General features: G+C 36.9%; 1 long non-coding RNA gene across 1 annotated transcript; it reads right to left on the reverse strand.

Moving 5' to 3' along the window:
- Window positions 1–1,496: 1,496 nt before the first annotated feature.
- On the reverse strand, window positions 1,497–23,863 carry LOC118762272. Its single transcript, XR_004998026.1, has 3 exons — window positions 23,774–23,863; window positions 3,700–3,703; window positions 1,497–1,507 (listed from the first exon to the last, which is right to left on the reverse strand). It is a non-coding gene; the product is annotated as an uncharacterized LOC118762272 (long non-coding RNA).
- Between the last annotated feature and the right edge of the window lie 1,581 nt (window positions 23,864–25,444).

The following is a 25,444-nucleotide window of genomic DNA, read 5'->3' on the forward strand; positions in this document are numbered from 1 at the left end:
AAAACAATACAATGGGGTACATAAAAACACATATCGTATAAAATTATTGATACAATGAAAAATGAGGATGGAATGACATACCTGACCCCATAAGCAGGCAGTTTCATTTTACTGTTTTTATATGACATTTTACTAACAGTTCAATATCTGCCTTGTATCTGCTGGTTTTCCCTTAAAAAATACACGAAGTCATTAATTATTCAGTTCTTAATTTCCTCATTTACGTCAAATACCTCCGGCAGCAATTCATCAAAACGAAACTGTACCGGTGTCACTTCTAACTTTTCACCTAACAATTCCTTTAACCGTTCTCCCCTCTCTCTTTCCAGCAAAACAGCTTTCAAACCTATATTGTTCTCGTTGGGTGACAATTTAACTCTGATTACGTTCTTCGTTTTCGCTATCTTTTTTTCTATCTCTACACTTTTTGTGTATTATATCATATTTCATAAGTATTTTCCCTTCGGTATCACTGTCCGTTTTTCTTCACCAATCTCTTCTACTGTCGCTGGTATTTCTATCTCTGTATTGCTATCCTTTCTCTTTCATCTTCCTTTTTCTTCTGTACTTTCTCCTCCTTGCTGGTTGTTGATATCGGTTCCTGTTTATGCTCTTCGACTGCGTCACTTACCTTTGTTGGCCTTTCATTTTTTTCTGCTCGTTCGTTTTTCCTTGTTTCACACTCTGCGTCTCTTCTCCACTTCCCTTTCTTTTCTTCCTGGGACATTTTTGTTGGAGAGTCCGTGTTACTCTTTCCTCTTCACCACTGTATACTGTTCCTCCATACTTTGCTCCTCTGCGGTTGAAATTCCTTCGTCTTGTTTTTTCTCTATCTCCTCCTCTTCAGGTTTCTGTGGACATTTAGCTTTCATGTGTCCCCGTACTCCACATGGATAGCATACGGGAGGTTTTCCTTCCACTACAACTCTCAGCTTCGTCTCATCCGGCAACACCAATTCCTCAGCAATTTTGTGGAGGTCTGGTAAACTGATGTGAACCGACACCTCGATGCCGTATCCCCAGCAGTTTACCTCCGTGGTTCTTGTGATTTTCAGAATTTTGGCTTCTTCCTCTGTATTATAGAGGATGGCTGCCACCAGTCACTCCTTGTCAATTTCTGGGAGTACTCCACCAATCCTAACTCTGGCTGCACGTCTGCAACAATAGGTTGGTAGTAGTACCCACTCTGTTGATCTCAAAGGCTCAGTGGAGTGTTTTATCGCTTCTTCTTCACTCGCGAAGCCTACCTCCACTGTGCCATGTTTCATTCCTCTTGTGTAATATGTCGTTAGACTTTTGATCTCTTCCAAGCATTCCTCGACTGCCTCTACTGCAGCTATTTCCACTCTTTTTGCAGCAAGAGACAACGTTCTGTATATTACAGTCCTCTTTTCAGCTTTTTTTTCTTTCAGTAATTTACTTAGGCGGTGTCAGCCTCAGGCTGTCGCCTTCCTTTCTTAACAATTCGTTGTATTTCTTGAAATTCGTGTCGTTCAGTCGAATTTCTCTCACCTGCAGGACATCTGCGGTTAGACTTTTCCCAGTTACTGCAGCGGAACTGCCTGCTGGAACTGGTTGACTCTACACATTGTTGTTATTCACAACTTCACCCATAAATGGGGAAGAAAAATGAAAAATTCACAGGTAACAAGTTTAACAATATAACAATTAGGTGTGGTAGACCTTCCACAATTAAACAATAGCAAGACTCACATGGAGCGAACACACATCAAATGCAACAGGGAATCAAATGACTCGACTATAACACTAACGTCCTCTCAACGATTACCCAGAGATGATTTTTAAAATGAGAATATCTGAAAGAAACTCGGCTGCTCTCACAAACGAGAATACTAAAAATGAACTCGGCCGCTCACAAAGGTTAATTAAAAAAAAAACAGGAATAATAATTCAGAATCGATGTCCGGTACCGGATCGATTCCAAAATATAATGAGTTCGTTCCAGTCTCGAGGCTAAACATCCCTGAATGTTACATCCAAATCCATCCAGCAATTCTTGAAATATCTTGTCCACAGACAAAAAAACACACACGACTAAAAACAACACCTCCGCCTTAGCGAAGGCGGAGGTGATAATAATAATAATTATTATTATTGAGTGGGAAAGTATGCCATCAAAGTGACACTGGGGTAAAATATACGAAGCCCAATATACCCATCATGACTACCCGTCTGATAAGGGTACACTAGGCACATGCATCGCAACAATATGTGCGTGACATGGTGATCTCATAACAAGATAAACAGCACATGACCTTGCAGGTGGGACCCAGTTAGAATTTTCTTCAGGTCGAGTAGCCCATCCCTCAAAAAGTCCCTGAATAAGGATTGTTTAAGGATGCTGAACGAAACGCTCATGTTTTCAAAGGTGAATTATCCAAACCCCAAAGTACTCCTCTCAATACATGGCTATGATGCTCCCCGACTACTTCCGCTCATGATCAGGGATGCATACATCGTCAGCCACCAAGGGACATGCTCAACTGGTTAACTTCAAACAACTGACAAGCAAATCTGTGCTATTGAGCAGAATATTTGCTGTAGACCATCTTTTATACTACTGACATCCGGTTGATGTCAGTATCTTGCAGCTGTTAATGTCTATGGAGTGGACTGCTTCAACAGACATGTCAGGTATCCCAGCTGTTGGAATCAGCACTGTTACTACAAATGCATTGTGGGATGTTGTCTTGTTGTAATAGGAGAATTCCGACAGCTATATTTTTCTAAGCCTAGCATAATATTCTTGGTCACTCCGTCTTTATCCACAGTCCCTTTGTATTCGTATGTATGTATGTATGTATGTATGTATGTATGTATGTATGTATGTATGTATGTATGTATGTCATTATTCAGTTTTATTTCAAGATTTTTTGCCGATAGGGAAAGAGCCGGTTTCTAACCTAGACCCAAGGTTTCTTAATTAGAATTTCAACATGCATGTATGTATGTATGTATGTATGTATGTATGTATGTATGTATGTATGTATGTGTGTGTGTATGTGTGTGTATGTGTGTGTATGTATGTAAATATGTATGTATGTATGTATGTATGTATGTATGTCTGTCTGTATGTATGTATGTATGTGTGTGTATGTATGTATATATGTATGTAAATATGTATGTATGTATGTATGTGTGTATGTGTGTATGTGTATGTATGTATGTATGTATGTATGTATGTATGTATGTATGTATGTATGCTTTCTTCCGTTTTTTATCATTTAAATTCTTCGTTTGAAGAAGGCGCTGGTTTCTAACAAAGATACAAAGTTCCATCGTTGGAATGTAGATAACGAAAACAATATCAATATCACATTTTAAACCTGAGAAAACTCTTGCATAGTTTTACTGTTCTGCTTACAGATTGAATTTGTAATGTGCGAATCAGTTAATTGAGTTTATGTATGTATGTATGTATGTATGTATGTATGTATGTATGTATGTATGTATGTATGTATGTATGTATGTATGTATGTATGTATGTATGTATGTATTTGTGTGTGTGTGTGTGTGTGTATGTATGTATGTATGTATGCATGCCTGTATGTATGTATGTATGTATGTATGTATGTATGTATGTATGTATGTATGCATGCATGCATGCCTGCACGCAAGCACACATGCACGTGTGTATGCATGTGTGTATACGATGAGCTTCTTTCAGTTTACATCTACCAAACTACCAAGTCCACAAACAAGGCTTTCGTCGGCCCGGGGCTATATTAGAAGACACCTGCTCACGATGCATTACAGTGGGATTGATCCCGGAAACATGCATTTGGAAAGCAAACTTCTTACCACACAGCTACACTTGCGACTATTTCGCTTATTCGTTATTATTATTTATTTTTCCGTTTATGTTTTTCAATGCATCATTGCTTTTAGTTAGTTTTAAATACTACTTGCAGTATCACCCGGCGTTGCTCGGGTTTTTTCGACCCTTTAGAATTGGAATTTTGGAAAGTAAAAAATTTGCATTTTGTAGCTTGTTATTCTCTTTAAGTGAACATTTTTCTGGTTGAAATACACCGAAAAATGGCGATACAGCAGACAAAAAATCGTAAAAAAATAGGAATTTTCATAGAAAAAAAGCATCTTTTTAATGTAAATAATTTTTGGTGTTAACATGGTCCGATCTGAATTTTTTCTTCTACGGAAGGAAGAGCAAGCCTTCTTCTATTATACTCTCAATTTTGGTCAACTTGCACCGCAGGTGCTCGGAGGAGATAGTGTTAGTTAAAGGCTACAAACCTGCCATACACAGACAACTTCAGCTTTATATATATATATATATATATATATATATTATATATATATATATGCATTAACACCATGATAACATCGAGTTAACCTTCACATTGCAAGCAAACACAAGAGTTTCTGTTCCATTTCCTGGTGATTTTTCCGTTTGGTTATCTTCGCCTAAATATAAAGACAACAGATGCGAGTTGTAAATCAACTAACTGACTAGAATCGGAAATACGTTTTTGTGAAAGAGGAAAAAGGAAGTAGAATATTTTTCAAGGAGCGTACTGGGAGGTTAATGACAGTAAGCTACCAACCACATTCAGCATAGGCACTACCTCTAAACAACGACAACGGCTGCATGCACGCGCACACACGCGCGTACACATACAAACGCACATGCGCGCACATATATGAAAAAGGGATGGTTATAGCTCAAACGCACTTGATCATAAGTCTGCTCGGTTGGGACAGCGAGGGGTAGGGTGTTTGTGCGGGTCGAATCGGCAATATCATCGTTGTTTTGGATGACTACTTCCACTGCGGCACCATCTACGTGGTCGCTTGACCTACTAGAAACAGTACCCCAAATCCCCTCGATGAATGTATGTATGTATGTATGTATGTATGTATGTATGTATGTATGTATGTATGTATGTATGTATGTATGAACTTGTGCATCGTCTGTTTTTCCGTTTTTGTTTCGTATACATTCGAAGCTTTTTTTCCAAGGAATCTAATGCTCTTAGCTTAGTTTTTCCTTGGGGCTGGCCAGATTGGAGCCATCTCAAGATTAATCAGCCGAAATTGCGAGGATGATCCGGTTCTTGACTGAAGATAAAAGGCTTCGAATGACCTGTCCGTGTTTTTTTGTATTGTCTATCTGGATGTTTTGTTGTCCCGTTTTGCGTTCTTGTCCCATTTTGTATTGAGCGTACGTACGTATGTATGTATGTATGCATGTATGTATGCAGGTAATTATGGATATGTGCTTGTGTGTATGAATATGTTTGTATGTATTTCTGTATATCCTTAGCCAGTGTTGACTCGACGTAGAGCTCATTCGTCCAGGGCCTTCTTAACATCAATATTAGATTCCGGGCAAATTAAAACACCGGGCTCTATATCATTCATTTATTGGCAGTAAAACATAGCATACATAGATCAGAATTGAGCCCCTAGACCCGCGAGATCCCTTAAATTCGTCCACCCGTCAAGTTTCGTAGAAATTACTCGTGTCTCGTCAGGAGCATTAACTCGTAGACTTTAATTCGTTTGTAAGAAGGTAGTTGTGTATAGCATGGATACAAACAACAAACTGGTTAATAAAATATAAAAGAGGAAATTTTCACCAGCACACGTGTACTCGAAGCCAGAAGTGGAGTCGATCCTTTTTGCTATTGTGTATGAGATTGGTTGTGAATGGTTGGTTATGTGATTCAGTTCAAGTAGTTAAGATCCGGAGAAACTGAAGTTCTCCCTTAAATAAGTAGGTCTAGTAATCGGATCTTTTCCCTTTGAAAGGCAGATCGAGAAATTAAAACCAGTACAAATGCACGAACGATGTCATAAATAACAGTGACAAACGAAATATACACCGCCGTTTGTTGTTGTTGACAAGCAACGGCAGTAATTTTATTCAGCTGAATACACATCATTGGTTGGTTGAAATTACCGAAATACGACAGCATTAACACGAAATGACTTTGAAAATACAAACTTTTCTCAACAACACTAAGAATAAAAGATGTTTTATATGACACATTCTACCAGTGTCTGAAGTTTGAAAGTGTTTAGTTACAAAAAATTAATTTCTCGATCTGCCGTTCAAAGGGTAAAGATCCCTAGTAATCAAAAGTCAGACGATAAAATGATCGTTAGTTTCGAACTATAATAGTCTGAAACTAATCCTTTCTATTGTAGAATCAAGACCTGAAATTTTGGGGCAAAGAACTTGTCGATTATACTGAACCCAGTGCTTAACTGGTACTCATTTTATCGACCCCGAAAGGATGAAAGGCAAAGGCGACCGTGGCGGAGTTTGGATTCAGGGCATGAAGCCGAAAGAAATGCCGCTAAGCATTTTGTCCGGTGCGGTAACGATACTGCCAGCTCGCCGCCTTACAGTTAATCAATAGATTCCTTATATGTAAGCTGGAATATCGATAGGTAGCGTATAGTTCGGAAAGAAAAGCTGTTGAGAGACATTCAAGAAATGTCAAAGTTGTCCATTGGAAAACCTTGAAAATCAGCTACATAGCAGACACAGTAGAAGTCAATCATATACGAAATGGTCTCTAAACAAACAAACTAAATAACGAACGATTTTTCTGAAGAAAATTAAACTCGCAAAGGGAACTGAAATTTGATCAATGAACAACAAGCAGAATATACACACGCGTATAAGTGATGTGAGTTCATTCGCTTTGCGAGCTGAAATTCGAACAACAAAACATGTGTAGACTACGCATGCGTGTAAGTGCTAGGAAAGCATATACATCCCTGTATGCATTTCATGTAGCTTGCGAATTTTCATATTTCATATAGAAAAATATTTATATTTCTCCTTTTCGGAAGGGGTGCTAAAAACATAGCCATGGATTGATAAAAGCAAGACAGAGAATAAAACGCATGTAATCAGACGCGCACACACACTCACACACACACACACACACACACACACACACACACACACACACACACACACACACACACACACACACACACACACACACACACACACAAACACACACATACATACATATACATATATAAATTTATTAACAAATAAAGCATCATTTCATGCCTTTATGTGGAGTTTTGGTGTGGCTTGGAACGCATTACATCTGTTTATACGTATTTTAATGACTCATGTAACAAACAATTTGGTTGACGAACAGGGCCCCGAAATGGATTATGTTCGTATATAATGACCCCACTGTATTATGTTCTAGTTAGGAAAAGTAGTGGGAATTCGGCATCTACTAATATATAAATAGCTGGAAAACCTACAAGGATATCTATTAATTATCACCTGTAGTGGAGATACGGGGATTAGTTTCCTGATACTGGAAACGAGGAACAGTAGGTAGTAATAGGTGTAATATATATATTTCAGTAATAAATGTACGGCTACCAATGTATACATCAAAAACTATGATTCATTAAACTTACCATTGAGTAGTATGCTAGTGTATCTTGTAAAATAAGAATCTAATTTCAACTGCTTCAACCTTTCTGTAATGTTAAGTGATAATATGTGACATTTTGAAGAATTAATAGCTAAAACTCTCTATGATATCTAATTACTGTTCTTTCTTCTGAAATCTTTACACAATTTCATTTGTGGATTTCCAACGTTTAATCCATTAATACTTACTTGTCTAGCCGTCCAGTCTCATTGTATTTAAAAGATATTACAGTTGATCTTAGTGGTAATTCCACTCTCCAAACGTCTTTACATCTTTTCTGTTTTACAACAGACAATATATAATTGAAATTCTAATAGGATTTCCAAGTATCTATGCGGTCGGTCAAGAAAGAAATAGGACATTTTAAAGAACGCACTTACTGCTTTATTTAAAATTTAATCAAATTTGTTTCTTTCAAAATAGTTCCTTCTACTTTTGTTCGGATGCTTTTAGCGCACGCCTACCATCTAATTTGGATTGCATTTCTAAAAGTAGTATACCGTTCTCTCAGTGAATTTTCTGTGTTCTAAAATCGGCGGTCTTTTAATCTGTATTTGAACATTGGGAACATAAAGGAAATGCGCTGTCGTACGACATCTAGGTTTTGTTTGTCCATGAATCAGGCTTCTCAAACTCTTCGAACATCCAAATCTTCACTGATCGTCTGTGGACATGGAAGAAACTTATGATGAATGAGGCTCTTCCAATCAACAAAGACTACTAACATAACCATCGCACTTGAGAGACTTTGTTCTTTTACTTATGTATTCATTTATCTATTTTGGTCGCGGCGACGATGACCTAATCCACTGGGATGATTATCTTTTTGTTTCAACATCGTGGGCCGCACATCCACGTTTAGTCATCTAGTATGACACTTTCCACAGAGTTTTCAGCTGTATTCGAACCATAAGTTTCTGACTGACCGTGGCTCGGTTCTCTTTTTGTTCATGAGTTTAGCGCCAAAATGATGCCTCCGCAGGTGTTCTTTTAAAAGTACACGCCACAAACTTTTACAAGTGCATTCATTTTCGTGCATTCAAGTTCCCTTAACTGGTGCGTCAAGTCGTTGGGGAGCTACTCTAGGCGCTTTTGCAGTCAGCCGTTTCCACTGGTCTCTATTTTCTGTCATGTGCGGCAGGGTCGCGGTGTTGTAAACTGTCCAGTCCTTGATGTTATCAGACCAGGGTAACATCTCTGCTTGCCTCTCTTTCGCTCTCCCTCATCTGTGCCCTGGTGGTAGGAGGGGGGGCAGAGCTCGAGTAAAGAGAATACTTTGGTTTCCGGCTGCAGCATCCTGAGGGATGGACGGCTACACTGGTCTCACTTAACTCTCTCTTTTGGCTCCGAGATCATTCTCAGCCACACGCTGGTAACTGCACTGCTTGGGGGCTAAACCTAATGAGGGACTGAATGCTTGGAGATTAAATGGGCACAGCCAAGCATTTCTAAGGCCTACCGAAATGCCATAAAGATAGATGCGTACTTTTTCAGAAACTTTAGGAATGGTCAGGTTAGAATTTCCACGGATCATAGATTTTGCAATGTTGCTGCAGAAGGCCGTGCACAGTGATTGTTCTCATCCATCTGAAACTCTAGTTACACACATGTCCTTGTCTACGGTTCAACCAATCATTCCTATAATTCTGTTGCAATATTAGAAAAAGTCTAAGGCTTCAAGCTGGCAGAATCGTTTTGCACACTAGGTAAAATTTTCAACGGCATTCCATCCGTCTTTATGTTCTGAGTTCAAATTCCGCCGAGGCCAACTTTGTTGATCGCCCCTTCGGTGTCAATAAAATAAGTATCATTTGAACACCCCCGAAATTGCTGGCCTTGTGCCAAAAAGCAATGTTAGAAAAGTGACTGCAAAATTCTTTTCCAATTTGTAGATACAAGTGTGACTGTGTGGTAAGAAGTTTGCTTCTCAACCAAATGGTTCCAGGTTCAGTCTATGTGACACTATCAACAAGTGTCTACTATTATAGCTCGGGTCAACGAAATCTTCGTAAGCGGATCTATGTGTTTGTTTTTGTCTCCCACCACTGCTTGACAACAGGTGTTGGCTTGTTTACGTTCACATAACTTAGTGGTTCGGCAAAGAGACTGATAGAATAGGTTAACATGTAGTTTATAGTCGTAAAATGATGAAAGTCAATTGTTCTTATAAAATTGTCTTTTACGATAGAAACCGGAAGTGACGACAGAGACATCTCGTAATTTCATATAAACACTATGTGACATGCCAATGTATCCAATACATAAATATCGTCAGCATTAACTCGTATCAGGGTAATAAATCTATAGCGAGTGAGTGAACCTCTTCATCCTGATGGGTGCGAAGGGTGCTGGTGCCTGAGGTGGCTGTTCAGCCCAAGGGCGGAATACAAAATCTTGGGAGCATTTATCACAATGGAGGGTTGGTTGGGGCGAGAAAGTGCGAGTCGCTCTTTGCCTCTTCCACGTCTAATCTCTACCTCTTGACGTACCTATGTTTAATATATCGTGAAAACTGTATATGTTTTATATAAGCTTAAAAGAGTCATATTTATGGGAAAACCTAAGTCATTTCATTTTTAGATTTGGTTTGCAAGAATTTTTATGTGAGTTCGTGTGTTGAAGCATATTTTGTTATGTCTAGGAGAGTGATTCTCTTTTAGTGCCTTATTATTTAACACATTCACCGGTAAAGTTTCCACTCATTTACTTATTTATTTTTCGAAAATTTTCGAAAATTTTCGAAAAATAAATAAGTAAATGAGTGGAAACTTTACCGTTAAGTGTGTCAAATAATAAGGCACTAAAAGAGAATCACTCTCCCCTGACACAACAAACTAACAGTCATTGATGTACGAAATGAGATTATGAAATTCGCAAATAATTTTTCACGACTTTATAGTATGGATTCGATCCCCCGTTTTGCCACAAAGAAATCACAATTCAATCATTCGCACAACTAAGATTTTATCCAATGTACAGCCATTGTTCACGTATTAGTTCGATGGTCTAACTAGAACTTTCCGTTGAGCGTTGCCTACAAATATAGACAAGTTGAGCGCCAAAATTTCAGAGTGATTCGATTCGAGTTGGCGTTCACTCTATTCATAGCTGTTTTCACACTGCATATTCATCCTGGAACGATCGAAGAAGGAGACACACCACAGCACCATGAATCTGTATTGATGCGTAAAAATTAGCTCAATGTTGAATTTCTAACAAAGTCTTTCTGCACGTCATATACGTTGTTTTATCTGAATATTTGTTTCCCTTGTATTGTATGAACGCCTACCCTATACTTATAATGTGCGTGTACAAGTCGTGTGTAAAATATTTGGATGTGGTTATCTAAAAATAACCTATCGCAGAATTATTATGTTTACACAGAACACACTCTATACTACTCGAACGTATTTACGATATTAAACTAACACACGTCTCACTGACACAGTAACCAATACGGTCCACCAACACTGTTACCTCCCTTGACAGTTCACACAGTTCTTATTTATTGAAATCTGTTGTCCACTTTCAGTCACGTGAGGGTGTTCCGGATCTTTCCACAACACCTATTAATAAAACAAATAAATTATGTTCCATAACATAAAAAAAAATTTCTTGTTACAATCTCTACATCTGTTTCGCCACACATTCTTATGAAAATACGATGTAAATAAAACATCACTATTTTCACATTGTTATCTAATTTTCTTCTTGGTGGGTATCCATTACCCGTCTATATTCTGTGTATGGAAGTTGTCATCGTGTGGATCAACAAAATTAAGTGAATGTTTGACAACTTATGACAACTTAAGTTGCCGTGACCCAGACAGGGAGCCCAACCATTGGATATCAAATGTATTTTATGGAATTTTGGTATATCAACGTCAATTTATGCTTTTATCGCAAAATTCTTTCATTTTAGTATTTTACGACGGTAAACTGCACGTTAAACATGAAATAAATATCAGACTTAAAAAATAAGAAACCGAATCGATTTGCTCAATTAAACTCTTCAATGCGGTGCACCAGCATGATTGCGATTCAATAATTGAAACAAGTAAAATATAAAGATGTGTAGTAGTAGTAGTAGTAGTAGTAGTAGTAGCAACAGCAGCAGCAATAGTAGTAGTAGTAACAGCAGCAGCAGCAGTAGTAGTAGTAGTAGTAGTAGTAGTAGTAGTAGTAGTAGTAGTAGTAGTAACAGCAGCAGCAGCAGTAGTAGTAGTAGTAGTAGTAGTAGTAGTAACAGCAGCAGCAGCAGCAGTAGTAGTAGTAGTAGTAGTAGTAGTAGTAACAGCAGCAGCAGTAGTAGTAGTAGTAGTAGTAGTAGTAGTAGCAGCAGCAGCAGCAGCAGCAGCAGCAGTAGTAGTAGTAGTAGTAGTAGTAACAGCAGCTACAGTGTGAGGTCATGAAAAGTTTAGTAGTCAGCTATTTACAATCCATTCTAGTAACTCTGGTAAGTAATACAGAAAATACCACATACAATAGAAAACGCTTATTATAATCACTGTTACTGTTTTCAAACTGTTGTCATGAAACTTGATGACTCTAAATCACGCACAGGCCATTGTTAGATCCTCTGCTTAATGTTATCAAAAACTTACTTTTATCTATAATTTCCACCCCAAAGAGATCACAATAAACGGCTTTCACTGCATTGCACTAAGCCATGGATCGGGAACTTTTTTAACCAATTACCCCAAAATATATTTATTTACCCCGATATTTACACTATATTTATTTACCCCGGATGATTTGAAAGGAAGAAAATCATAGATTCTTTAAATTCAAAAGGTTTCTTGAAAGAACAGGTTTTTTTTTTATATAATTTTACTCATGTCTAACGAGTCCTCATTACCCCCAAGAATTTCCTTTTTCCCCCGATTAGGGTAATTTACCCCGGTTTACCGACCCCTGCACTAAGCAAATAACATACAAAAACAAATGAACAAGGACAAAATCACCAAAGACAAAAAAAAAAGTCACAGTTGTGACTAGGAGGAAAAGTGACAAGTAAAAACGTTACATTTTCTTCGAATCTATTAATATAAATAGCAGTGTGTCTCCTCTTTCTCTCTGTTTGTCCGTCTTTTTGATATGCACATCAAAGACAACTGCTATACTACATTCAATGCCTGAAATTTGTAGAAATAATGATTAGACATATCACTATATTTCATAGGAACACTTGAAGGTCGTTTAGTTAAGCTGAATACTGAATACTATTATACAGGAGTTATAACTACAAAATATAAATTGCATTCACATACATATTTCTATGTATGTTTTATTAATTCATGAAATGATAGAGAGGAACATTTTATTTAATTAATTCGTTTCAATTCAATTTACTGCAAGGAATTAAGCACATCAAAGACAACTGCTATACTACATTCAATGCCTGAAATTTGTAGAAATAATGATTAGACATATCACTATATTTCATAGGAACACTTGAAGGTCGTTTAGTTAAGCTGAATACTGAATACTATTATACAGGAGTTATAACTACATCATATAAATTGCATTCACATACATATTTCTATGTATGTTTTATTAATTCATGAAATGATAGAGAGGAACATTTTATTTAATTAATTCGTTTCAATTCAATTTACTGCAAGGAATTAAGCACAAAACTGAAAGTTTATCATCACCTTTGGATTTTTCGCAAGTACGACACACCAGCACAATGATATTAATTAAAGTAATTGAAGAAAAAAAAAGTCTTTAAGTTGGTTATTAACTGACAATAGAAGACGTGCACACAATAACGAGAAATTTATATAATAGCACTACATCTATGTGAGAAAAGAGATCACGATTTACTCATTATCTGAAATAAAACAATGAAACTTTAAATCAGTCATTTATTTATTGAAGTTTGCCTGCGACTTTTTTCTTCCCCGTGATTCCGAAAATAAACCTTGTGAACATAATGTAAAAATTCAGTGGAGAGACAAAACGTAAGTGAATGAGAGAGAGAGAGAGAGAGAGAGGCAGACAGACAGAGAAACGAGATACTACACCATTTTAGTGAGAAGTTATGTTTGTAGGCGCAGGCATGGCTGTGTGATTAGGAGGTTCGCGTTTCGCAACCATGTAGTTTCATGTTCTATTCCACTTCGTGATACTTTGGTGAATATCTTCGACCAAGCCTAGCGCCACCTGGACCAATGTGAGGTGAAATTTGGTAGACAGAAACTGTACGAAAACCTGTCATATAATATATATATATATATATGTATGTATAAACCATAAAGTTAAGTGGTATGAGAGATGAATATATAATTTAAACACATGACCTCCATAGAGTTACAGCCGTTTCGCAACCTTAATGTAATATTAATTTCAGTATGGAAAAATTATGCACACATCGTTGCATTGATAAATATGCTCAGTATTATGCGAATGTATATTCACAAATTAAAGCAAGTAAAGAAAGCTAGCTCATCAGATCACCAACAATTTAACACTGTGATAGTCGTATGATTCTCTGAATCCATATCTTATACTACTATACTACTCACACACACACACACACACAGAGCCAGAATGCATCTGGGAGCCCGCTAGAGGGAAGCACTGGGCAGATATAGTGTTTTTACATCTTTTGTCATAAGAGAGGATTTTTTTCTTTTCAGTAACTGCAGTGAATTTGCCTTCAGAAGTTAAAATATGTCCCAAACATATTTGAACTAACTTAAGGTTCACACACACACACACACACACACACATTTACATATATATATTCGATCTATCAATCAGACCCTACAGTCTTTAAAATGACACATTCAAAGAAAAAAAATAATAATCTATAGCCATAACATTGTGAATCATTTACAAATGAATATCAGTAGACACTCAAATAGCTCAAATCTTTTACTCATCACTCAATATTGCTTTGTTGCACATTTTGAATTCAGCACTCGATTTGGCTTTACCACACCCTTTGAACGCAGAAAGCAGATACATCCGCTAAAAATTTTATTACCATTAAGTATGGAAAGCCGTTTTGCCCCCCCCCCCCCACGACTTTGAAAACAAAAACTTCTCTTTGTGCTGCGGCGAAAAGGGGAGAAACAATCCCTGTGATAATTTTTACAAAAGACAATTTTTCAGATTTTTTAACCCCGTCTCCACCGCCACTTATTTCATTAAATATCTCTTTACAGAGTAAAACTCAAATACTTTTGGTGGTGAATATGGAAACTGTACCAACAAGAGATAACGAAAAATTGTTGTAGAAGCAGAAAATATCAATGCTAATTTTTGGTAGATAATTATCCTCATTACGGAAATGACTATAAAATTTAATTGTGTAGCCAAAGGGTTGTTGTTGTTCTCGTTTTGCAAAGGAATACGAAACGCGGACAAGAACAAAAATATTAACCAGTAAAAGCCGGCGAGTTTACAGCTCGGCACCTGAAGAGGTAAGTCTATGCCGTGAATCAGCGTCGTGGAGCGCTGAATGAGATGACTCTGTTAAACTACTTGACGGATTGATTTGATCCGAATCTCTAAGTAGATAGGAACAAGTGTGAAGTTATGAGCAGGGTGCCTAGTGGCTGAGTGGAAGCTATCCTTGAAATATTAGACAGCGGTGGCGAATGCGCATATCGCCCCCAATATTTATTAACACCTAAGGCGGTGAGCTGGCAGAATCGTTAGCACGCCGGGCAAATTGCTTTGTAGTATTTTGTCCGTCTTCACGTTCTGAGTTCAAATTCCGCAGAGGACGACTTTACCTTTCATCCTTTCGGGGTCGATTAAATAAGTACCAGAGAAATACTGGGGCGGGGGGCGATGTGATCGACTTAATCCCTTCCCCCAAATTTGAGGCCTTGTGCTTCCAGTAGAAAGGATTATTTATTATCACCTTACATTCGTACCTAGCACTAGTTTTCATTTGCTCTAACTAGGACAACTGTTCTTTCGCTTCTTGACGCGACCCATTGACCAGACAGTGACCGTCTATCAACTCTCAACACTGTGTTAAAATATAAATCAGTGACTATCAAAACTGATCTTATTCAGAAATTTTACAATACCGCTCTAAAGTGCCACAGACGTTGTCACACTTTAGTTTGCATAATTTTTGAATAGTAAATTGAATAGCAAACGAGTTGATGGACAGCTGCTTGCTGGCTGGTACGATATATTTTATTTCCAGATAAATTTCAAAATTTCAGTTTGCTGAACAAGCAATTACGAGAAAGCAGTAATTATATACCTTGAGAGAGCGTGTTACTGTTTTCATTTCAAGGCTATTCAAAATTAATATGGGACATGTCTGGCTACCATTGACTGTGAACTGTAAAACAACGTGTGAGTGTGTGTGTGTGTGTGTATTCTTTTATTCTTTTGTTCTTTTACTTGTTTCAGTCATTTGACTGCGGCCATGCTGGAGCATTGCATTAAGGGGTTTTAGACGAACAAATCAACCTCAGGACTTTTTAAAAGCCTAGTACTTATTCTATCAGTAATTTTTGCTGAACCGTTAAGTTACGGGGACGTAAACACACCAACACCGATTGTCAAGCGGTGATGGAGGACAAACGCAGACTCAAACAGACACACACACACACACACACACACACACACACCACACACACACATACGACGGGCTTCTTTCAGTTTCCGTCTACCAAATCCACTCACAAAGCCTTGGTCGACCCGAAGCTATAGTAGAAGACACTTGCCCAAGGTGCCAAGCAGTGGGACTGAACTCGGAACCATGTAGTTTGAAAGTAAGCTTCTTACTACACAGCCACACCTGCACTCATGTTGAAATTTTGAGTAGAATGATTCAAAAGTCCGATTCAGTTATTTACTAGTAATGATGATCAGATGGTGGATGCGTTTGAGAAAAATACACCTGAAGACGGTTTTAAATTATACTCTTTTACTTGTTTCAGTCATTTGACTGCGGCCATGCTGGAGCACCGCCTTTAGTCGAGCAAATCGACCCCAGGACTTATTCTTTGTAAGCCTAGTACCGCTAAGTTACGGGGACGTAAACACACCAGCCTCGGTTGTCAAGCGATGTTGGGGGACAAACACAGACATACAAACACACATACACACACACACACACACATATATATATATATATATATATATATATATATATATATATATATATATAATATATATATATATATATATATACATATACATATATACTACGGGTTTCTTTTCAGTTTCCATCTACCAAGTCCACTCACAAGGCTTTGATCAGCCCGAAGCTTTTGTAGAAGACACTTGCCCAAGGTGCCACGCAGTGTGACTGAACCCGGAACCATGTGGTTGATGAGCAAGCTACTTACCACACAGCCACTCCTTCGCCTATAGGAAAACATCAACGATCTATCGAGTGGTGATATAGCTCAAAATAGACACAAACACGATAATGAATTTATGGAAAAGTAGTGAAACTTCTTAACGTTCCTACTTTTTTTGAGAGGAAGTAAAATTGTGTGTTATTCTTTAACCTCACGTCTTATCTATTTGAATTTTGCTTTAGCCGGATCACTTACCAACTAGTGAATGCTCGCAAACATTTTGCTCTTGGAGGAGAGATGATCTTGTCGCCCACAACACTATTATAATATACTAGTAGTATCGCCCGGCGTTGCTCGGGTTTGTTTCGACCCTTTAGAATTGGAATTTTTGAAAAGTAAAAATTTTGCATTATGTAGCTTGTTATTCTCTTCAAGTGAACATTTTTCTGGTTGAAATACACCGAAAAATGGCGACACAGCAGTTAGAAAATCGTGAAAAATAGGGATCTTCATAGCAAAAAAGCACCTTTTTTATGTAAATAATTTTCGGTGTTAACATGGTCCGATTTGAATTTTTTTCTTCTACGGAAGGAAGAGCAAGCCTTTTTCTATCATACTCTCAATTTTGGTCAACTTACGCCGCAGGGTCTCGGAAGAGATAGTGTTAGTTGAAGGCTACCAAACCTGCCATACACAGACAACTTCAGCTTTGTATAGAGAGAGATTAAAAACTTGCAACAGACACAATGCTTACAATGAATAAAATGCCGCTCATCTTTTATGTTTCCTTTTAGCTTTTATTTATTTACACTGGACTGCGGTCACGTTGGGGCATCTCTTTGAACAGTTTTATTCGAACATATGATATTTATTCTATCGTTCTCTTTTTGCTGAACCGCTACATAAAAATGTACTTAAACCGACACTGGTTGTCAAGTTAATATATACACATATATTATATTTATATATATATATATATCTACATACATAATACATATGCGAGGAGGCGCTGAAAAGTTCCTGGCCTTTAGGGTGTCACGAAAGGCCCGGTTGGAGGCCCAAACTTCCGGGTTCTTTTACAGGGCTTAAAAAAACTGAAGGGCCGCTGCAATAAGTGTGTGGAACTAAGAGGGAAATATGTCGAATAAAATCATAATTAGCAGATCCTTCTGTATTTTCTTGTACCCAACGCCAGGAACTTTTCAGGACTCCTTATATGTGTATATGTATATATTCTGCTTATTTCTGTGTTCCTTTCTGTCGAAAGCGTAGGCTCGAAGCGTAAAGGACTTTCTCACTTCCCGAGCGTTAAACTAATACATCTGTTTGTTGTCTACACATCCGTCTTCGTCTTTTGTTTTGTTTATGTTTTTTTGTAAATTCCAACTAGGCGCAGGAGTGGCTGTGTGGTAAGTAACTTGCTTACGAACCAGATGGTTCCGAGTTCAGCCCCACTGCGTGGCACCTTGGGCAAGATTCTTCTACTATAGCCTTAGGCCGACCAAAGCCTTGTGGGTGGATTTGGTAGACGAAAACTGAAAGAAGCCCGTCGTATGTATGTATGTATGTATGTATGTATGTATGTATGTATGTATGTATGTATGTATGTATGTATATATGTATGTATGTATGTATGTATGTATGTATGTGTTTGTGTTTGTGTGTTTGTGTTTGAGCCCCCAACATCGCTTGACAACCGATGCTGGTGTGTTTATTCCTCGTAACTTAGCAGTTCGGCAAAAGAGAACGATAGAATAAGTACTAGGCTTACAAAGAATAAGTCCTGGGATCGATTTGCTCGACTAAAGGCGGTGCTCCAGCATGGCCACAGTCACATGACTGAAACAAATAAAAGAGTAAAAGAGTATATATACATGCGCCTGCGCGACAGGCTTCTTTCTGTTTCTTATTTCTTTACTGCTCACAAGGGGCTACACACGGATTAAGTCGATTATATCGACCCCAGTGCGTAACTGGTACTTATTTAATCGACCCCGAAGGGATAAAAGGCAAAGTTGACCTCGGCTGAATTTGAACTCAGAACGTAGCGGCAGAGGAAATACCGCTACGCATTTCGCCCGGCGTGCTAACGTTTCTGCCAGCTCACCGCCTTTAAGAAAGGCTTCTTTCTGTTTCTGCCTACCAAACATATTTGCAAGGCTTTAGTCAGCGTGAAGATATTTTATTTTATATTTCTATAATATCATGTATTTTGTGTTTATAAGAGCAGGTTATAGCCAAAAAAAAAGGGAAAAAATGGTTGAGAACCACTGATCTATGAAGATGGTACCTGTAAGACATAAGAGGAAATGTAAAATTAAATCCCGCTGTGTGGGATGCTTGATCTAATTTGTTGAATGAACCATCAACCTAACACGTGTATTGACAGCGTCCGTAGAATTCTCCAATGCGCATGCGGATTCTTTTGCTGTTGTTTTTGTTTTATGGAGGCATTTGTAAGGTATTTATAAGAAGTGTGTCTGTAGTACGTGTGCATGAAAGGAAAGTTGTAAGTGAATAAGCGTGCATGAATGAATGAATGAATTAATTAATGTATTAATTTAATAAATTAATTAATTAATGAGAGCAAAAGAAAGAAAGAACGAGACGCGACAAAAAAATGAACGAGACAAAAAGAAAGAAAAGAAGGAAGGAAGGAAGGGAAGAAAGAAAGAAAGAAAGAAAGAAAGAAAGAAAGAAAGAAAGAAAGAACGGGATCTAGTTGGTTTGGCTGCCAACATCATTTTCTGTTCGAATTAATTTCATATTCAATGATACACTTTTATAGGCTAATGAATGACGTGAAAAATTTTTTTCGTTATAAATCAATAAATAAAGTGTTAGTAGCAATTAAAGTTTGAAAATTTTGGGTAATTTCAGCCAGTCGTAAGCTACAGACGCATTCATGCCTATTTCCATCGTAACAAACGAAACATGAGAACCCTTTTGTCTGCGAGAAAGCACGAGGGTTGACAAATATATTCTACGCGATGCTACGTGCGTTAACACCGTGTTCTGTTGCTTGTACCCTGATATGCTAAAAATAACAGCTAGATAGGCCTTGAATCACGCCCCTCCCCCATTTAATTTTTTTGCATAATCGCATGAATTCCCGTGTGTAGAGCACGAATCCGCAAAAATTGTCGTACGTTAAGCAGAATTTGATTTGTTTGCAGTTTCATATAAAGATACGTGCTATTTTCAGAATGTTGACAGCACGTGCAGTCACGCAGAAAATGACAGCTTCCAAATACTGTTTCTTGACTGGGTGAAAATGATCAAACTTTAAACCTCTATAAGTGTTTAAAACATTTTTCTGGAAAAAAGGAAATAACTCCAGCAATTCAGCTTGGAAAAGCATATTAATGTGCCAAATTTGTAAAATTTAATTTTTGAAATGCTGGCAGCCAAACCAACTAGATCCAAAAAAAAAAAGAAAAAGGGAAAAAAGAAAGAAAGGAAAGAAGAAAAGAAGGAAGACAAAAGAAAGATAAAAGAAAGAAGGAAGGAAGAAAAGAAGGAAAAAGTAAGTAAGTAAAGAACGAAAAAAGAAAAGAAAGGAAGGAAGTACAAAAGATAAAAGAGTAAATTAAAAAAGAAATAATACTAGAATTGACAGCGAACACCCATGTAGATTGACGGAAACTTATCTAAAGAGAAAGAGAGAAAGAGATAGATAGATAGATAGACAGAGAAAGAGGGGGGTACATAGAACAAAAACTGGTCCTAACGAAACATTTTATCTTGAGGAAAAAAGTTGACCTATTTTCAAGCTCTACCCTTCCCCAGCTACACCGTCATCCCCACAACCACGTGCCATCCGCTTGTAAACAACGGGAACACAATTTAAAGGTTTCGCATGTTTTGAGCGAAACCGTATTAATCGGCCAACCTCTTCTCAACAATAGCCATCCTTGAATTATCGCGTGTCCTAGCCCTAGGAAATCGTTCACCCGGTAAACTAGAGCCAATATACTGCAAGTGAGGAGTCTTTTGTGTGCAATCTCCCTACTGTTTGTATTTAACCTTTTCAGTTGCCAGCAGGTTGTTTCTGATGGCGACATCTCAAGCAGATGTCTGGTTGAATGATACAACTCTCTAAGCAAATCGTCAAGTTAGTCTAAAAATCGGATAAATGCAATTATCTATATATATATATATATATATATATATATATTATATACTATATATATATATCACAAATAAGGGTGAAAAATTGGATATTAATTTAATAATACCATCAATTTAACGCCAAGTGGCTTAGCGCATAAAAACCAGGGATACAATAAAAAATTTATACACAATATAAGAGTGACCACTATATGGTCAACTCTAGCGCTAGAGTCGACCATATAGTGGTCACTCTCTTATATTTGTATATATATATATATATATATAATGAAGGGTGAAATTAATAATTTGGAAAAATTATCATTACACCAAGTAGTCTCGGCATGTAAAGCCTATTCGAGGAAAATTTAAGTAATACTAAGCAATAGGGTTAGCAACGAGTTGCCTTACCACATACCGATTTAGAAATAGCAGTCAAAGGGTTATAGCTATTTCTTTACTAAAAAGGGAGATCTCAGTAAAAACAGCATTTGGAAGGCAGACACAAACAGGTAAGAGAGAATGAATTACTGCAATCTATCATACATTTGCAGTCAATTCATCTCTTACCTGTTTGTGTCTGCCTTCCAAATGCTGTTTTTACTGAGATCTCTTTTTAGTAGTAGAAGAAATAGCTATAACCTTTGACTGCATTCTAAATTCGGTATGTGGTAAGGAACTCGTTGCTAAACCCTTATTGCTTAGTATATATATATATATATATATATATATATAATATACATACACATATATAATTTTTAAGACGGTGCTCTAGCATGCCCAGTCAAATAAGTGAAACAAGTAAAAGAATAAAAGAATGTGTTTGTGTGTGTTTGTGTATGTGTGTGTGTGCGCGTGCACGCGCGTCTTATGTATGTCTATTAATATATGCCTAAAGGTTAATTTGTAATGGATATTAAGGTATATTATATGGCTAAAATTGTTGCGAAATAAAGTACAACACTTAGATAAAGCATTAGGCTTATCTCACGCAGACGAGGGAACCAAACGTGGCCACGTTATCTGCTATAGATAACAGTTAAATCTCCCCCAAATTACATCTTATACACATATAGAAATATATTGGAGTCTGACGAGCCATCTATAAGGCTAAGCGCTTTATACGGACATATACTCTTTTACTCTTTTACTTGTTTCAGTCATTTCACTGTGGTCATGCAGGAGCACTGCCCTCAGTCGAACGTTTAGATTGTGCTTCTTTTTCGGATATATTAATCCTCTGACAATATACGATTAATAAGAAACCGGAATTTTGCAATATTATTTCATTCACTTAGTTTTACATGTTTACTCTTTTATCGCCTTCAAAATATTCTCCATTTGAAGCAATGCATTGGTCCGGGCCTGTTTTCCACTGTTCGGAACAGTCCTGGAATTCTTGCGAAGTGATGCCTTTTAATGCCTCTGTCGTTTTCCCCTTCACCTCTTCTACATCTGCCAATTCCGTAATACTAGCTTTCGTCAGCAGTGATGACCTTCGAAAAAGGGTTCGAATCAACTTCCAACTGTTCTTTAAGTTCACGACATGCATTCACTCGTCACTGTTTTTGATGTTCCATGAGCAAGCGAGGCACAAATTTTGCAGTAACTCATTTCACTCGCAATTACTCGCTCAGAACTCGTTGGCAGGAGCTCCAGGACACACTAATCATATCAACAAGTTCGTCAGTTGTTCAGCGACGGTCCTCCACGATAACCTTATGAATTTTCATGTTTTCATTCGCTCGGAAGGTCTACGGCCGTCCTAAATGACAAGTGACCATTCCTAAAGCGTGGAAACCACTCATAAACTTATGTTTTGTTCTTGGCAGCGTCCTTGTAAGCTGTTTGAAGCATAACAACTGTTTCGGCCGCCGTTTTCCTCGGCAGAAAACAAGAATTTCACGGAAGCACGCTGTTCTTTCGTTTCAGCCATCGCAAAAATCGACGAACAGGGGAGAAGCACTGCAAAACATAGACACACCACGTGACAGTACGACTCCATCCGGCGATGCTGGTCGGCAGATTGATGCCTGAGGGTCGCATCATGTAGTTTCAAGCGGCAGAAGCCTGAACTACAACGGGCTTGTCTCTCAGAGAACGTTTTCAGTTATACATATATATATATATATACATACTGCGTTAGATTAACCGTTAAGCAAAATAAGCACGCGGTTAAGGCATCAAGGAAAGTGGGGGGAACCGCAGAAATGGTAAATGTTTTGCGGCACAAAACAAATCAGATGTGAGTTACGTAAGATTAATTTTGAGTATCTGATCAAAGACTTTGTAGTGGATCTTGCATGCATGAAGTGGATTCGATCTACCATAACCAAATTTAAATTAACACTCTTTTCCCACAGTGGAACAATGGTTTTTCTCTGACAGCAGTTTTACATTCTCCAGATGCCTTTAGCTAGGCCGAAATAATGTCTTCACCACTTGACCCTTTCTAATCTCTTCTACTTCACCAAAAACTAGAATAGGGATAACAAGACCACCAACTAAATCTATTGTTCTCAATGATATATCAATCCTTCTGGATAGTTATAAAAGCAAGCACACCCCAAGCAAAAAAAAAACAGTTAGTCACAGTCGGTGACGACTCAACCAAGTAGTCACTTGGCGACAACTGAGCGAGGCAGCTCGTGACGACTTAATTAGCTAGGGAACGGACTGCTAGAATCATGATCACAAGGAATGCCTCTACAAAAGATAATGGTCAGTGACAGAAATTAAATTTACTGTCAGCAACTGTGAGACAACACTCTACAACACTCACTAGCTCTAATTCTGTTCTCTTACAACATCATTCTATCTCTCTCCGCAATTACTACTAAACCATGAATAGAACACAAACTTTACTTCGCATGCTTTTGGATTTATCATAATCTGCCCGTCGAGGCAAGGTATTGTAACGTAACAGTAAATAAATACTTTCTTAAAACTTCATGCATTGTCCATCTTTCACATCTTACAACTTGCCGTCATAACAACAAATTTTTGTGGTTACAACTACTGACTCCAACATTTCATAATATTGTGTTGCTAATCAATCTTATCCGTTACAATTGGTAACTATACTAATTAAAACTTTATCGTTACAACTTTACAATTTAGAAAAGTAGGGAAAAAAACTTTAAAAATAATCAGAATATAAATAGAGTAGAAGTATAATTTCTATAATTTATATATATATATATAGATATATATATAGATATATATATAGATATATATATATATATATATAATATATATATAAGAAAGTTGGTTTGTGAAAGCACGTGGGTGAATATATCGAAAATAGTAGAGTGAAAAAAACGACAGAAGGCTTGAATGTTAAAAAATATATATATTGCGTCAATATGTCTGAAGAATAGAAAATTTAAAAAAAAATTTTTTTTCCTCCTTATAATGACATAAATTAAAAGAAATACCGGTTTCGCGCGTAGCTTTTCAAAATTCTTGTGAAAAGCTACGCGCGAATTTTGAAAAGCTACGCGCGAAACCGGTATTTCTTTTAATTTACAACCTACTCTACTATTTTCGATATATATATATATATATATATATTATATATATATATATATATATATATATATAGATAGATAGATAGATAGATAGATAGATATAGATATAGATATAGATATAGATATAGATATATATATATAGATATATCGTAAATATAAGAGAGTTAACCTATTTAACGTTAACTCTCTTATATTTACGGATAAATATGTATCGTCTCCCTGGTTTGTTATGTGCTAGGTCGCTTGGTGTTAAAATAAGGGTATTATTAAATTGATATCTAATTTTTCACCCTCATTTTTTAATATATATATATATAGTATATATATATATATATACTTAGATACATATATATACACGTACACACACACATACACATATGTATTGAGAAAAGGGTAAAAGTGCGTCAAGTATTTTTTATACACATATATATTTTTCGTGTAATTAAATTCTTAAACATTAGTGGGGAATAGATTTACTCTATGAATCCATAAGAATGAAAATAAAAGTACAAAGATACGTTTTCCCACAATAAATGTTTACGGAACATAGTTTAGCAAAAAATATATTGGGGTACATATTCATAAGATTAGTTTGACATATATAATACAAGGGAAAAGGAGAGAAGGAAGATAAGGTGATAGATGTTACTTCAAGTATTTTTTATAGGAAAATTTTTATGTATATGCATATTTGTGTGTTGTGGCAAAAAAAAAAGCTTCTGTAGTAGAAAAAAAATCATATATAACTGACCAGGGTCCGGTTTACGCTGATCTTCAGCTTTTCAAATTTAAAACCTCGTTTGGATTAATGAATACGTAGGCATATCGCTTATGACATTTCCAAAACAAGAAAATGTGTGTGTATGTCTATGTATATATGTGTATGTTTGTGTATAAATATATATATATATATATATATATTATATATATATAATATATATATATATATATATATATAAATTATATATATATATATATATATATATAATGCAGTAGGATCAGGTGAGTGATAGTGGTTAAAAGCAATTCGTTAATCTCTAACATAAACATGGCCTCGTAA

Source organism: Octopus sinensis, linkage group LG2, assembly GCF_006345805.1.
Source record: "Octopus sinensis linkage group LG2, ASM634580v1, whole genome shotgun sequence".
Taxonomy (NCBI): Eukaryota; Metazoa; Mollusca; class Cephalopoda; order Octopoda; family Octopodidae; genus Octopus; species Octopus sinensis.